Genomic DNA, 12,273 nt, shown 5'->3' on the forward strand with positions numbered 1-12,273 from the left:
CTTATAGATTCTGGGTATTAGTCCTTTCTCAGATGCATTGTTTGTGAATATTTTCTCCTATTCTGTAGGTTGTCTGTTTACTCTGTTGATTGCTTATTTTGCTGTGCAGACGCTGTGTAGTTTAATTAAGTCCCATTTGTCTATTTTTCTTTTTTCTGCATCGCTTTTCAGGTCTCAGTCATAAATTCTTTCCCTAGGCCAATCTCCCGAAGTTTTTTCCTAGTCTTCCTTCTATGATTTTTATAGTTTCAGGTATTACGTTTAGGTCTTTAATCCATTTTGAGTTAATTTTTGTGTATGATGAGAGATAGGGGTCCATATTCTTCTGCATATGGTGCTAATTTTCCCAGCATCATTTATTGAATAGGGTGTCCTTTCCCCATTGTTTATTTTTATCATCTTTGTTGGAGATCAGTTGGTTATAGCTATGTAGCTTTACTTCTGAGTTATCTGTTCTTTTCCGTTGATGTGTCTCTTTTTGTACCAGTATCATGCTGTTTTCGTTACTACAGCCTTGTAGTTATAGTTTGAAGTTGGGTAATGTGATGCCTTTGGCTTTCGTCTCATTTTGCTTGTGATTTCTTTGACCATTCTCTCTTTTTCTGGTTCCATATGAATTTTAGAATTTTTTTTCTAATTCTGTGAAAAATTACATTGGTAATTCAATAGGAATTACATCGAATCTGTAGATTACTTTGGGCAGTATGGTCATTTTCATGATATTTCTTCTTCTCCTTCTCCTTCTCCTCCTCCTCCTCCTCCTCCTCCTCCTCCTCCTCCTCCTCCTCCTCCTCCTCCTTCTTCTTCTTCTTCTTCTTCCTTCTTCTTTGAGAGAGTTTTGCTGTTGTTGCCCAGGCTACAGTACAGTGGCATAATCTTGGCTCACTGCAACCTCCGCCTCCCAGGTTCAAGCGATTCTCTCGCCTCAGCCACCTGAGTAGCTGGGATTACAGGCATGCACCACCATGCCCAGCTAATTTTGTATTTTTTGTAGAGACGGGGTTTCTCCATGTTGGTCAGGCTGGTTCCGAACTCCCAACGTTAGGTGATCCATCTACCTAGGCCTCCCAAAGTGTTGGGATTACAGGCGTGAGCCACCGCTCCTGGTTGATATTAATTCTTCTAATCCATGAGCATGGGATGTTTTTTCATTTGCTTGTGTCATCTACAATTTCTTTCAGCAGTATTTTGTAGTTCTCCTTGTAGAGCTCTTTTATTTTCTTGCTTAAATGTATTTCTAGGTGTTTTATTTGTTTGTGTGTGAATATTGTAAAGGGAATTGAGTTTTTGATTTTATTTTTAGCTTGAACACTGTTGATGTATAGAAGTGCAACTGATTTTTGTATGTTAATTTTGTAACCTGAAACTTTACTGAAGTCCTTTATCAAGCCTAGGAGTCTTTTGGAAGAATCTTCAGGGTTTTCTAGGTACAAGATGAAGACATAATTTGTTATATAGCCACAATATCATTTTCACATCTGCAAATCATTAACGATTTCCTAATATCATCTAACTCCCAGTAGATGTTTAAATTTCCCCAATTGTTTCCTGAATGTGTTTTATAAAAAGATTCTTCCCCAAACACAGAGTCTAATTAATATTTACACATCAGATTCAGTTGATATGTCTTTTTAGTCTCTTCAGTCTACAATAATCTCAGCAACATTTATTTTAATAGGCCAGGCCAGTTATCTGCTGATTTTGTCTGGTTGTTTCCCATGCCATTAGATTTCTCTACTATCTATTTCCCGTATAACTAAAAGTCACATCTAAAGGCTTAATTAAATTCAAGTTATACATTTTGGCAAGTATGTCTCATAGGTGGTATTGCGTACTTCATGTTTCATCACATCAGAGGTTTGTGATATCAAATTACTCCAGTAGTAATAAAACTAAATATTATCTCTTCACTAAAGTGGTAATTGCTATATTTTTCTATTATGAAAGCATGGTCTTTCCTTTGCAGTAAGCAAGTAATCTTGTTGCAGGACAGGCAAACTCCAAATTGAAACAACCAAAAAGGGTTCTTGGCTTCACCCAGGAAGGATTTCAAGGGTTAGCTGGTAGTGTTAGCTAGCAATCTTCTATTGAAAATACTGCTCCTCTTAGAGCATAGCTAACTCGTAGGCAGTGCACCCAGAGTCAGCAAAGTATGATGCTCTTGGCAACTTTATTTATACTTACATGAACCCACTTTCAATTACCTGCAAATTAAGGGGCAGGTCAATGCAAATTGAGGGATGAGTTATTTAAAACTTTCTAGGGAAGAGGTGATAACTTCTGGATTGTTGTCATGGAAAGTGTAAACTGGTGGGAGGGTCTTATGCTAATGAGTAATGAGAGCAGCTAGGGATTGCTCTCATCACTATCTACTGGTTCTTGCTAGTTTCTTCACTTCATCCCGTCTGGAGCATATCCTGTTTTGGTCAGCAGGGTTGTGACCAGAAAACAAGTCCTGTTGGTCTCCCACCTCAATCTGAGGGATATTATTTTGACACAGTGTAAGTATCTTGTTCCTTTACAACATTTTTCCTGCTGTTTTAGAATCAATCTGTCAGTAATCTTTGACTGAACCAATTATTTCACTGTTGTTATGTTACAAAATGATGCTTTTCTAATTCTAAATTCTCTTCTATTTTTATTAGCTGGTATTCACCTATAAAGATGGGCTTTTTCTCATCAACTGTGGATAGACTAATTTTTCTCCCTTAAAGGCAGGATATATGCTTAATTCTTTTCCTTTAATTATCAGTTTGCAGAGTAAAGAGTTGGAGTAATAGAAATCTCCAATTATGAAACATTATTCTCCCTCTTTCTATTTTTCTCTCTCTTTCTCTGGGTATAACTTTGGATTCATGGATTTTTATTCATTTAATAATTTACAATAATCAAGTAAGTAATCAAATTATCCCAATTTTGGCTCATGGGATTTCTTTCAAACTGATTCTTGTATCCTTTTGCATTTCTCCATTAATCTTTGAGCACTTCCTTGTTTCCTGGAACAACTAGCTGCCCCAGTATCTCCTTGTAATTTTTACTTTTGCCATCCGATCCCTGGAATCACATATTTCTCCAAAGACCTCTGGTTCCTTTTAGTAGAGTATGATATTTACAACCATACTTGGGCACATCATGACACATTATTTATTATCAAAATTTTTATTGAATAGTTGTAGACATGCATACTGTTGTAATATATAATACAGAGAGATCTCTCTTTTTTTGTTTTGAGACAGAGTCTCGCTCTGTCATCAGGCTGGAGTGCAGTGGTGCAATGTCAACTCACTGCAAGCCCCACCTCCCAGGTTCAAGTGATTCTCCTGTTTCAGCCTCCTGAGTAGCTGGGACTACAGGCACCCACCACCATGCCCGGCTAATTTTTTTGAATTTTTTAGTAGACACGGGGTTTCACTGTGTTACCCAGGATGGTCTCGATCTACTGACTTTGTGATCTGCCTGCCTCAGCCTCCCACAATGCTGGAATTACAGGCGTGAGCCACCGTGCCCGGCACAGAGAGATCTCTTGTACCCTTTATCCAGTTTCCTCCAACAGTACCATTTTGCCAAACTATAGTAAGACAACTTCTTTATTTTTATTGATAAAATCAACCAATTTTGTTTGAATTTCCCCAGTTTTAAATGTATTCATCTGTATGTGTGTTTGTTCTATGAAACATATATATGTGATATATATGTGATATATGTGTTAATCATGTGTATTATATATTTTATAGAACAAACACACACATACAGATACAGATATAAGTGTATCACTCATGTGTGTGTGTATATATATGTATATATATGTTTTAAAGGTTCATGTCACGTCATTACAATCACTAACCACTGGTACCACAAATCTGTCCAACATTTCCAATATTTTGTCATTTCCAAAATTTTATATAAATGAAATCAAACAGTAAGTAACTGTTTGGAATTGGCTTTTTTCTCTCAGAATTATACTCTGAGTATAATCCAAGTTGTTGAGTGTATTGATAGTTCCTTCTTTTTTATTGTTGAGTGGTGTGTGTGTACTACAGTTTGCTTAAACATTTACCTGTTTAAGGATATCTCCCAGATTTTCAGCTATGACAAATAAATATACCACAGACATTTGTGTACAGGTTTCTGTGTGAACATAAGTCTTCATTTTGCTAAGATGAAGAATGCGATTGCTAGAGCATATAGTAATTGCATATCTTGCTTTATAAGAAACTGCCAAACTATTTTTCAGAGTGACTGTACAATTATACATTCTCACCAGCAATGCACGAGTGATACAATGTGTCTATATCCTCCCCAGCATTTGGTGTTGTCACTAATTTTTATTCTAGCAATTCTGATAGGTATGTAGTGATGTCTCATTATGATTTAACTTGCATCTCTTTCATTGCTAATGGTGTTGGGCATCTTTTCACGTATTTATAAGCCATCTGTGTAGCCTTATGTTTTTGCCCATTTTCTTATTTATTTATTTATTTATTTATTACTATACTTTAAGTTCTAGGGTACATGTGCACAATGTGCAGGTTTGTTACATATGTATACATGTGCCATGTTGGTGTGCTGCACCCATTAACTGGTCATTTACATTAGGTATATCTCCTAAAGCTATCCCTCCCCTCTACCCCTCCCCACAATAGGACCCAGTGTGTGATGATCCCCTTCCTGTGTCCAAGTGATCTCATTGTTCAATTCCCACCTATGAGTGAGAACATGCAGTATTTGGTTTTCTGTTCTTGCGATAGTTTGCTGAGAATGATGGTTTCCAGCTGCATCCATGTCCCTAAAAAGAACACGAACTCATCCTTTTTTATGGCTGCATAGTATTCCATGGTGTATTTGTGCCACATTTTCTTAATCCAGTCTGTCACTGATGGACATTTGGGTTGATTCCAAGTCTTTGCTTTGGTGAAAGTGCCACAATAAATATACGTGTGCATGTGTCTCTATAGCAGCATGACTTATAATCCTTTGGGTATATACCCAGTAATGGGATGGCTGGGTCAAATGGTATTTCTAGTTCTAGATCCTGAGGAATCGCCATACTGTTTTCCATAATGGTTGAACTAGTTTACAAATCCCACCAACAGTGTAAAAAGTGTTCCTATTTCTCCACATCCTCTCCAGCACCTGTTGTTTCCTGATTTTAATGATTGCCATTCTAACTGGTGAGAGATGGTATTCATTGTGGTTTTGATTTGCATTTCTGATGGGCCAGTGATGATGAGCATTTTTCATGTGTCTGTTGGCTGTATTAAATGTTTCTTTTTGAGAAGTGTCTGCTCATATCCTTTGCCCACTTTTGGATGCAGTTGTTTGTTTTTTTTCTTGTAAATTTGTTTTGAGTTCTTACAGGTTCTGATATTAGCCCTTTGTCAGATGAGTAGATTGCAAAAATTTTCTCCCCATTCTGTAGGTTGCCTGTTCACTTTGATGGTAGTTTCTTTTGCTGTGCAAGCCTTAGCCAATGATCCTTAGCTTGTCAATTTTGGCTTTTGCTGCTGTTGCTTTTGGGTGTTTTAGACACATGAAGTCCTTTTGCCCATGCCTATGTCCTGAAAGGTGTTACTCAGGTTTTCCCTAGGTATTTATGGTTTTAGGTCTAACATTTAAGTCTCTAATCCCATCTTGAATTAATTTTCATATATGAGTAAGGAAAGGATCCAGTTTCAGCTTTCCACTTGCACAGTCAATGTTCCCAGCACCATTTATTAAATAAGGAATCCTCTCCCCATTTCTTTTTGTCAGGTCGTCAAAGACTGCATAGCTGTAGATGTGTGGCATATTTCCGAGGGTTCTGTTCTGCCCACTGGTCTATATCTCTGTTTCTGGTACCAGTACTGGCTGTTTTGGTTACTGTAGCCTTGTAGTATACTTTGGAAGTCAGGCATGATGCCTCCAGCTTTGTTCTTTTGGCTTAGGATTGTCTTGGCAATGCGGGCTCTTTTTTGGTTCCATATGAACTTTAAAGCAGTTTTTTCCACCTGTGAAGAACGTCATTGGTAGCTTTAATGGGGATGGCACTGAATCTATAAATTACCTTGGGCAGTATGGCCATTTTCACAATATTGATTCTTCCTATCCATGAGCATGGTATGTTCTTCCATTTGTTTGTGTCCTCTTTGGATTTCACTGAGCAGTGGTTTGTAGTTCTCCTGAAGAGGTCCTTGACATCCCTTGTGTTGATTCCTAGGTATTTTATTCTCTCAGCCACCAGAATGGAAGTTCATTCATGATTTGGCTCTCTGTTTGTCTGTTACTGGTGTATAAGAATGCTTCGTGATTTTTGCACCTTTGGTTTTCTATCCTGGAGACTTCTGGCTGAAGTTGCTTATCAGCTTAAGGAGATTTGGGGCTGAGACAATGGGTTTTCTTAAATATACAATCAGGTCATCTGCAAACAGGGACAGTTGACTTCTTTTCCTAACTGAATACACTTGATTTCTTTCTCTTGCCTGATTGCCCTAGCCAGAACTTCCAACACGATGTTGAATAGGAGTGGTAAGAGAGGGCATCCCTGTCTTGTGCCAGTTTTTAAAGAGAATGCTTCCAGTTTTTGCCCATTCAGTATGATATTGGCTGTGGGCTTGGCATAAATAGCTCTTATTATTTTGAGATATGTTCCATCAATACCGAATTTATTGAGAGTTTTTAGCATGAAGGGCTGTCGAATTTTGTCAAAGGCCTTTTCTGCATCTATTGAGATAATCATGTGGGTTTTGTCTTTGGTTCTGTTTATATGCTGGATTACATTTATTGATTTGAGTATGTTGAAGGAGCCTTGCATCCCAGGGATGAAGCCCACTTGATCATGGTGGATAAGCTTTTTGATGTGCTGCTGGATTTGGTTTGCCAGTATTTTATTGAGGATTTTTGCATCGATGTTCATCAGGGATATTGGTCTAAAATTCTCTTTTTTTGTTGTATCTCTTTCAGGCTTTGGTATCAGGATGATGTTGGCCTCATAAAATGAGTTAGGGAGGATTCCCTCTTTTTCTATTGATTGGAATAGTTTCAGAAGGAATGGCACCAACTCCTCCTTATACCTCTGGTAGAATTCGACTGTGAATCCGTCTGGTCCTGGACTTTTTTTGGTTGGTAGGCTATTAGTTGTTGCCTCAATTTCAGAGCCTGCTATTGGTCTATTCAGGAATTCAACGTCTTCCTGGTTTAGTCTTGGGAGAGTGTAAGTGTCCAGGAAATTATCCATTTCTTCTAGGTTTCCTAGTTTATTTGCATAGAGGTATTTATAGTATTCTCTGATGGTAGTTTGTATTTCTGTGGGGTCGGCGGTGATATCCCCTTTATCATTTTTTATTGTGTCTATTTGATTCTTCTCTCTTTTCTTCTTTATTAGTCTTGCTAGTGGTCTATCAATTCTGTTGATCTTTTCAAAAAACCAGCTCCTGGATTCATTGATTTTTTGGAGGGTGTTTTGTGTCTCTATCTCCTTCAGTTCTGCTCTGATCTTAGTTATTTCTTGCCTTCTGCTAGTATTTTTTTTTAGATAAAATATTTAATATAATTATTTCACACAATTTGTCAGCAATTGAACATATTCTGTATTGGTGAAATTGACTTTATAAAGGACATAGTTGCTACGGAGAGTGTAAACTGGAAAACAATTTCTGGAAGATAATTGGGTGATATGTATCACATATTTTAAAAGATTTATACCCTTGGACATTTTAATCCCATTTCAGAAATTCATGCCATGAAAATAATTATTATTGCACAAAAATTTATGTAAAGTAGTAATTACTATCTAATAATTTCTGAAATTCCAACAATAAAGCCTAAGTTGAAAAAAAATCAAAGACAAAGGTAATATTCCAATTCCATAACACTTATAAGCACATTCCTCCATCAAATGTATACACAAAGAAAAAAGACTAGAAGGAAATATTCCAGGATGTGCAATACTTACATGAATTATGACTGACTTATTTTCTTTTTTTATTATTATACTTCAAGTTCTAGGGTACATGTGCACAACGTGCTGGTTTGTTACATATGTATACATGTGCCATGTTGGTGTGCTGCACCCATTAACTGGTCATTTACATTAGGTGTATCTCCAAATACTATCCCTCCAATCTCTACCCTCCCCACATTAGGACCCGGTGTGTTGTTCCCTTCCTGTGTCCAAGTGATCTCATTGTTCAAATTCCCACCTATGATTGAGAGCATGGGTCGGTATTTGGCTCTTTCTGTTCTTGTGATAGCTCTGTTAAGAATGATGGTTTCCAGCTGCATCCATGTCCCTACAAAGGACACACAAACTCATCCTTATGGCTGCATAGTATCCCATGGTGTATTTGTGCCACATTTTCTTAATCCAGTCTGTCACTGATGGACATTTGGGTTGATTCCAAGTCTTGTTATTGTGAATAGTGCTGCAATAAACAAACGCGGTATTATGGCCTGAGCAGCATGACTTATGTAATCCATTGGGTATATACCCAGTAAATGGATGGTTGGGTCAAATGGTATTTCCAGTTCTAGATCCTCGAGGAATCGCCATACTGTTTTCTCCACATGATTGAACTAGTTTACAGTCCCACCAACACAAAAGTAATCTTCTTTCTCCACATCCTCTCCAGCACCTGTTGTTTCCTCATTTTAATGATTGCCTGGCCCAAACGGTGAGAGAAGGTATCTCATTGTGGTTTTGATTTTGCATTTCTCTGGATGGCCAGTGATGATGAGCATTTTTTCTGAGTCTGTTGACTGCATGAATGTCTTCTTTGAGAAGCAGTCTGTTCATATCCTTTGCCCACTTTGGATGGGGTTGTTTGTTTTTCTCAGAATTTGTTTGAGTTCTTTGTAGGTTCTGGATATTAGCCCTTTTGTCGATGAGTAGATTGCAAAAAATTTTCCCATTCTGTAGGTTGCCTGTTCACTCTGATGGTAGTTTCTTTTGCTGTGCAGAAGCTCTTTAGTTTAATTAGATCCCATTTGTCAATTTTGGCTTTGTTGCCATTGCTTTTTGGTGTTTTAGACATGAAGTCCTTGCCCATGCCTATGTCCCAAAATGTTATTACCTTGGTTTTCCCTTCTAGGTATTTATGGTTTTAGGTCTAACATTTAAGTCTCTAATCCATCTTGAATTAATTTTTATATAAGGAGTAAGGAAGGATCCAGTTTCAGCTTTCAACTTATGATGTCAAACAGGCATATAGATCATCGAACAGAACAGAGCCCCTGAAATAATACCACACATCGCACATCTGATCTTGACAACCTGACAAAAACAAGAAATGAGGAAAGGATTCCTATTTAATAAATGGTGCTGGGAAAATCTGCTAGCTTTTGAATGTGTTTGCTCTTGCTTCTAGTTATTTTTAATTGTGATGTTAGGGTGTCACTTTAGACTCTTTCCTGCTTCTCTTGTGGGCATTTAGTGCTATAAATTTCCCTCTAAACACTGCTTTAAATGTGTCCCAGGGGTTCCGGTATGTTGTATCTTTGTTCTCATTGGTTTCAAAGAACATCTTTTATTTCTCGCCTTCATTTCATTATGTACCCAGTAGTCATTCAGGAGCAGGTTGTTCAGTTTCCATGGTTGAGTGGTTTTGATTGAGTTTAGTCCTGAGTTCTAGTTTGATTGCACTCCGTGGTCTGAGAGACAGCCATAATTTCTGTTCTGTACATTTGCTGAGGAGGCTTTACTTCCACTATGTGTCACCTTGGAATAAGTGTGATGTGGTATGAAGAATGTATATTCTGTTGATTTGGGGTGGAGTTGTGTAGATGTCTATTAGTCCACTTGGTGAGTTGAGTTCAATTCCTGGATATCCTGTTAACTTTCTGTCTTGTTGATCTGTCTAATGCTGACAGTGGTGTTAAAGTCTCCCACCATTATTGTATGGGAGTTTCAAGTCTCTTTTGTAAGTTCTAAGGACTTGCTTTATGAATTGGGTGCTCCTATTACGTATTTCATATATTTAGGCTAGTTAGCTTTTCCTGATGAATTGATCCCTTTACCATTATGTAATGGCCTTCTTTGTCTCTTTTTTCGACTTTAATGGGCTTGCAAAGTCTGTTTTAATAGAGACTAGGATTGCAACTCTGCTTTTTTGTTTTCCATTTTTCTTGTAGATCTCTCCTCCATGCCTTTATTTTGAGCCTATATGTGCTTCTCAGACAGATATGGGTTTCCTCTGAATACAGCAACAGATAGGTCTTCACTCTTTATCCAATTTTAAGCGTCTGTGTCTTTAATTGGACCATTTAGTCCATTTACATTTAAGGTTAATATTGTTATGTGAATCCTGATCCTGTCATTGTGATATTAGCTGATTACTTCTGCTCGCTAGTTGATGCAGTTTCTTCCTAGCATTGATGGACTTAACATTTTGACATGTTTTGCAATGGCTTAAACCGTTGTTCCTTTCCATGTTTAGTGCTTCCTTCAGGGTCTCTTGTAGGCAGGCCTGCGGTGACAAAATCTCAAGCATTTGTTTGTCTGTAGCGATTTTATTTCTCCTCTTCAATTGATGAAACTTAGTTTGGCTGATATGAAATTTGGGCTTTAAAATTCCTTTTCTTTAAGAATGTTGGAATATTGGCCTCCACTCTTCTGACTTGTAGAGTTTTTGCCGAGATCTGCTGTTAGTCTGATGGGCTTCCTCTTTGTGGGTAACCTGACCTTTCTGTCTGGCTGCTCCTTAAGATTTTTCCTTCATTTCAACTTTGGTGATTCTGACAATTATGTGTCTTGAGCTAATTTTCTCGAGGAGTATCTTTGTATGCCTTCTGCATTTCCTGAATTTGGACTGCTACCACCTTACTAGGTTCGGATGATATCCCTGTAAGAGTGTTTTTCCAACTTGGTTCCATTTTTCCCCTGGCCACTTTCAGGCATTAATTACCAATCAGACGTAGATTTGGTCTTTCTGGTAATCCCATATTTTTGAGGCTTTGTCTTATTTCTTTTTTTTACTATTTTTTTCTCTACACCTCTCTTTTGTCACTTCCATTTCATTCTATTTGATCTTCAATTGTTGATACTCTTTTTCTTCCGGGTTGATCGAAATGGTTGCTGAAGCTTGCATTTGTCACATAGTTCTCGTGTTATGGTTTATCCTGTCAGTTCTTTCTGCATTGATTATTCTAGTTATCCATTCATCCATTCTGTTTTAGCTTTTATGCTTGGTTATGTAGTTCCTCCTTTTAGCTCTGAGAAGTTTCATCAACTGAAGCCTTCTCTCAACCTCAAAGTCATTCTCCATCCAGCTTTGTTCCATTGCTGGCTATGAGAGCCATGCTCCTTTTGAGGGGAGATGCTTCCTGATTTTTGAATTTTCACCTTTTCTGTGAATTGCTTTTCCCACCTTTGTGGTTTTATCTGCCTTGGTCTTTTTTGATGATGGTGATGTACTGATGGGGGTTTGGTATGGGTGTCGTTTCTGCTTGTTAGTTTTCCTTCTAACAGTCAGGACCCTCAGCTGTAGGTCTGTTGGAGTTTGCTTGAGGTCCACTCCAGATCCTGTTTGCCTGGGTATCAGCAGTAGAGGCTGCAGAAGACAGAATATTGTGATCAGCGAGTGTTCCTCTCTGATTCTTGCTCTGGAATCTTCATCTCAGGGGTGTACCCCACCGTGTGAGGTGTGAGGTGTCGGTCTTCACCTAATGAAGGATGTCTCCCAGTTAGGCTACTCAGGGGTCAAGGACTCACTTGAGCAGGCAGTCTGTCCATTCTCAGATCTCAACCTCCATGCTGGGAGATCCACTGCTCTCTTCAAAGCTGTCAGACAGGGGCATTTACCTCTGCTGAGGTTTCTGCTGCTTTTTGTTTAGCTATGCCCTATCCGCAGAGGAGGAGTCTACAGAGGCAAGCCGGCCTCCTTGAGCTATGGTGGGCTCCATCCAATTCGAGCTTCCCAGGGGCTTTGTTTAGCTACTTAAGCCTCAGCAATGGCAGGTGCCCCTCCCCCAGCCTCGCTGCTGCCTTGCAGTTAGATCTCAGACTGCTGTGCTAGCAATGAGGGAGGCTCCGTCGGGTGGGACCCTCTGGGCCAGGTGTGGGATATAATCTCCTAGTGTACCATTTGCTTAGGAAAAGGAATTCCCTTCCCCCTTGTGCTTCTCAGGTGAGGCGATGCCTCGCCCTGCTTCAGCTCTCACTGGCCGGCCTGCAAAGGTGGACCAGTGCCCACTGTCTGACATACCCCAGTGAGATGAACCCGGTACCTCAGTTGGAAATGCAGAAATCACCTGTCTTCTGTGTCACTCACGCTGGGAGCTGGAGGCTGGAGCTGTTCCTAT

This window comes from Papio anubis, chromosome X, assembly GCF_008728515.1.
Source record: "Papio anubis isolate 15944 chromosome X, Panubis1.0, whole genome shotgun sequence".
NCBI classification, from domain to species: Eukaryota; Metazoa; Chordata; class Mammalia; order Primates; family Cercopithecidae; genus Papio; species Papio anubis.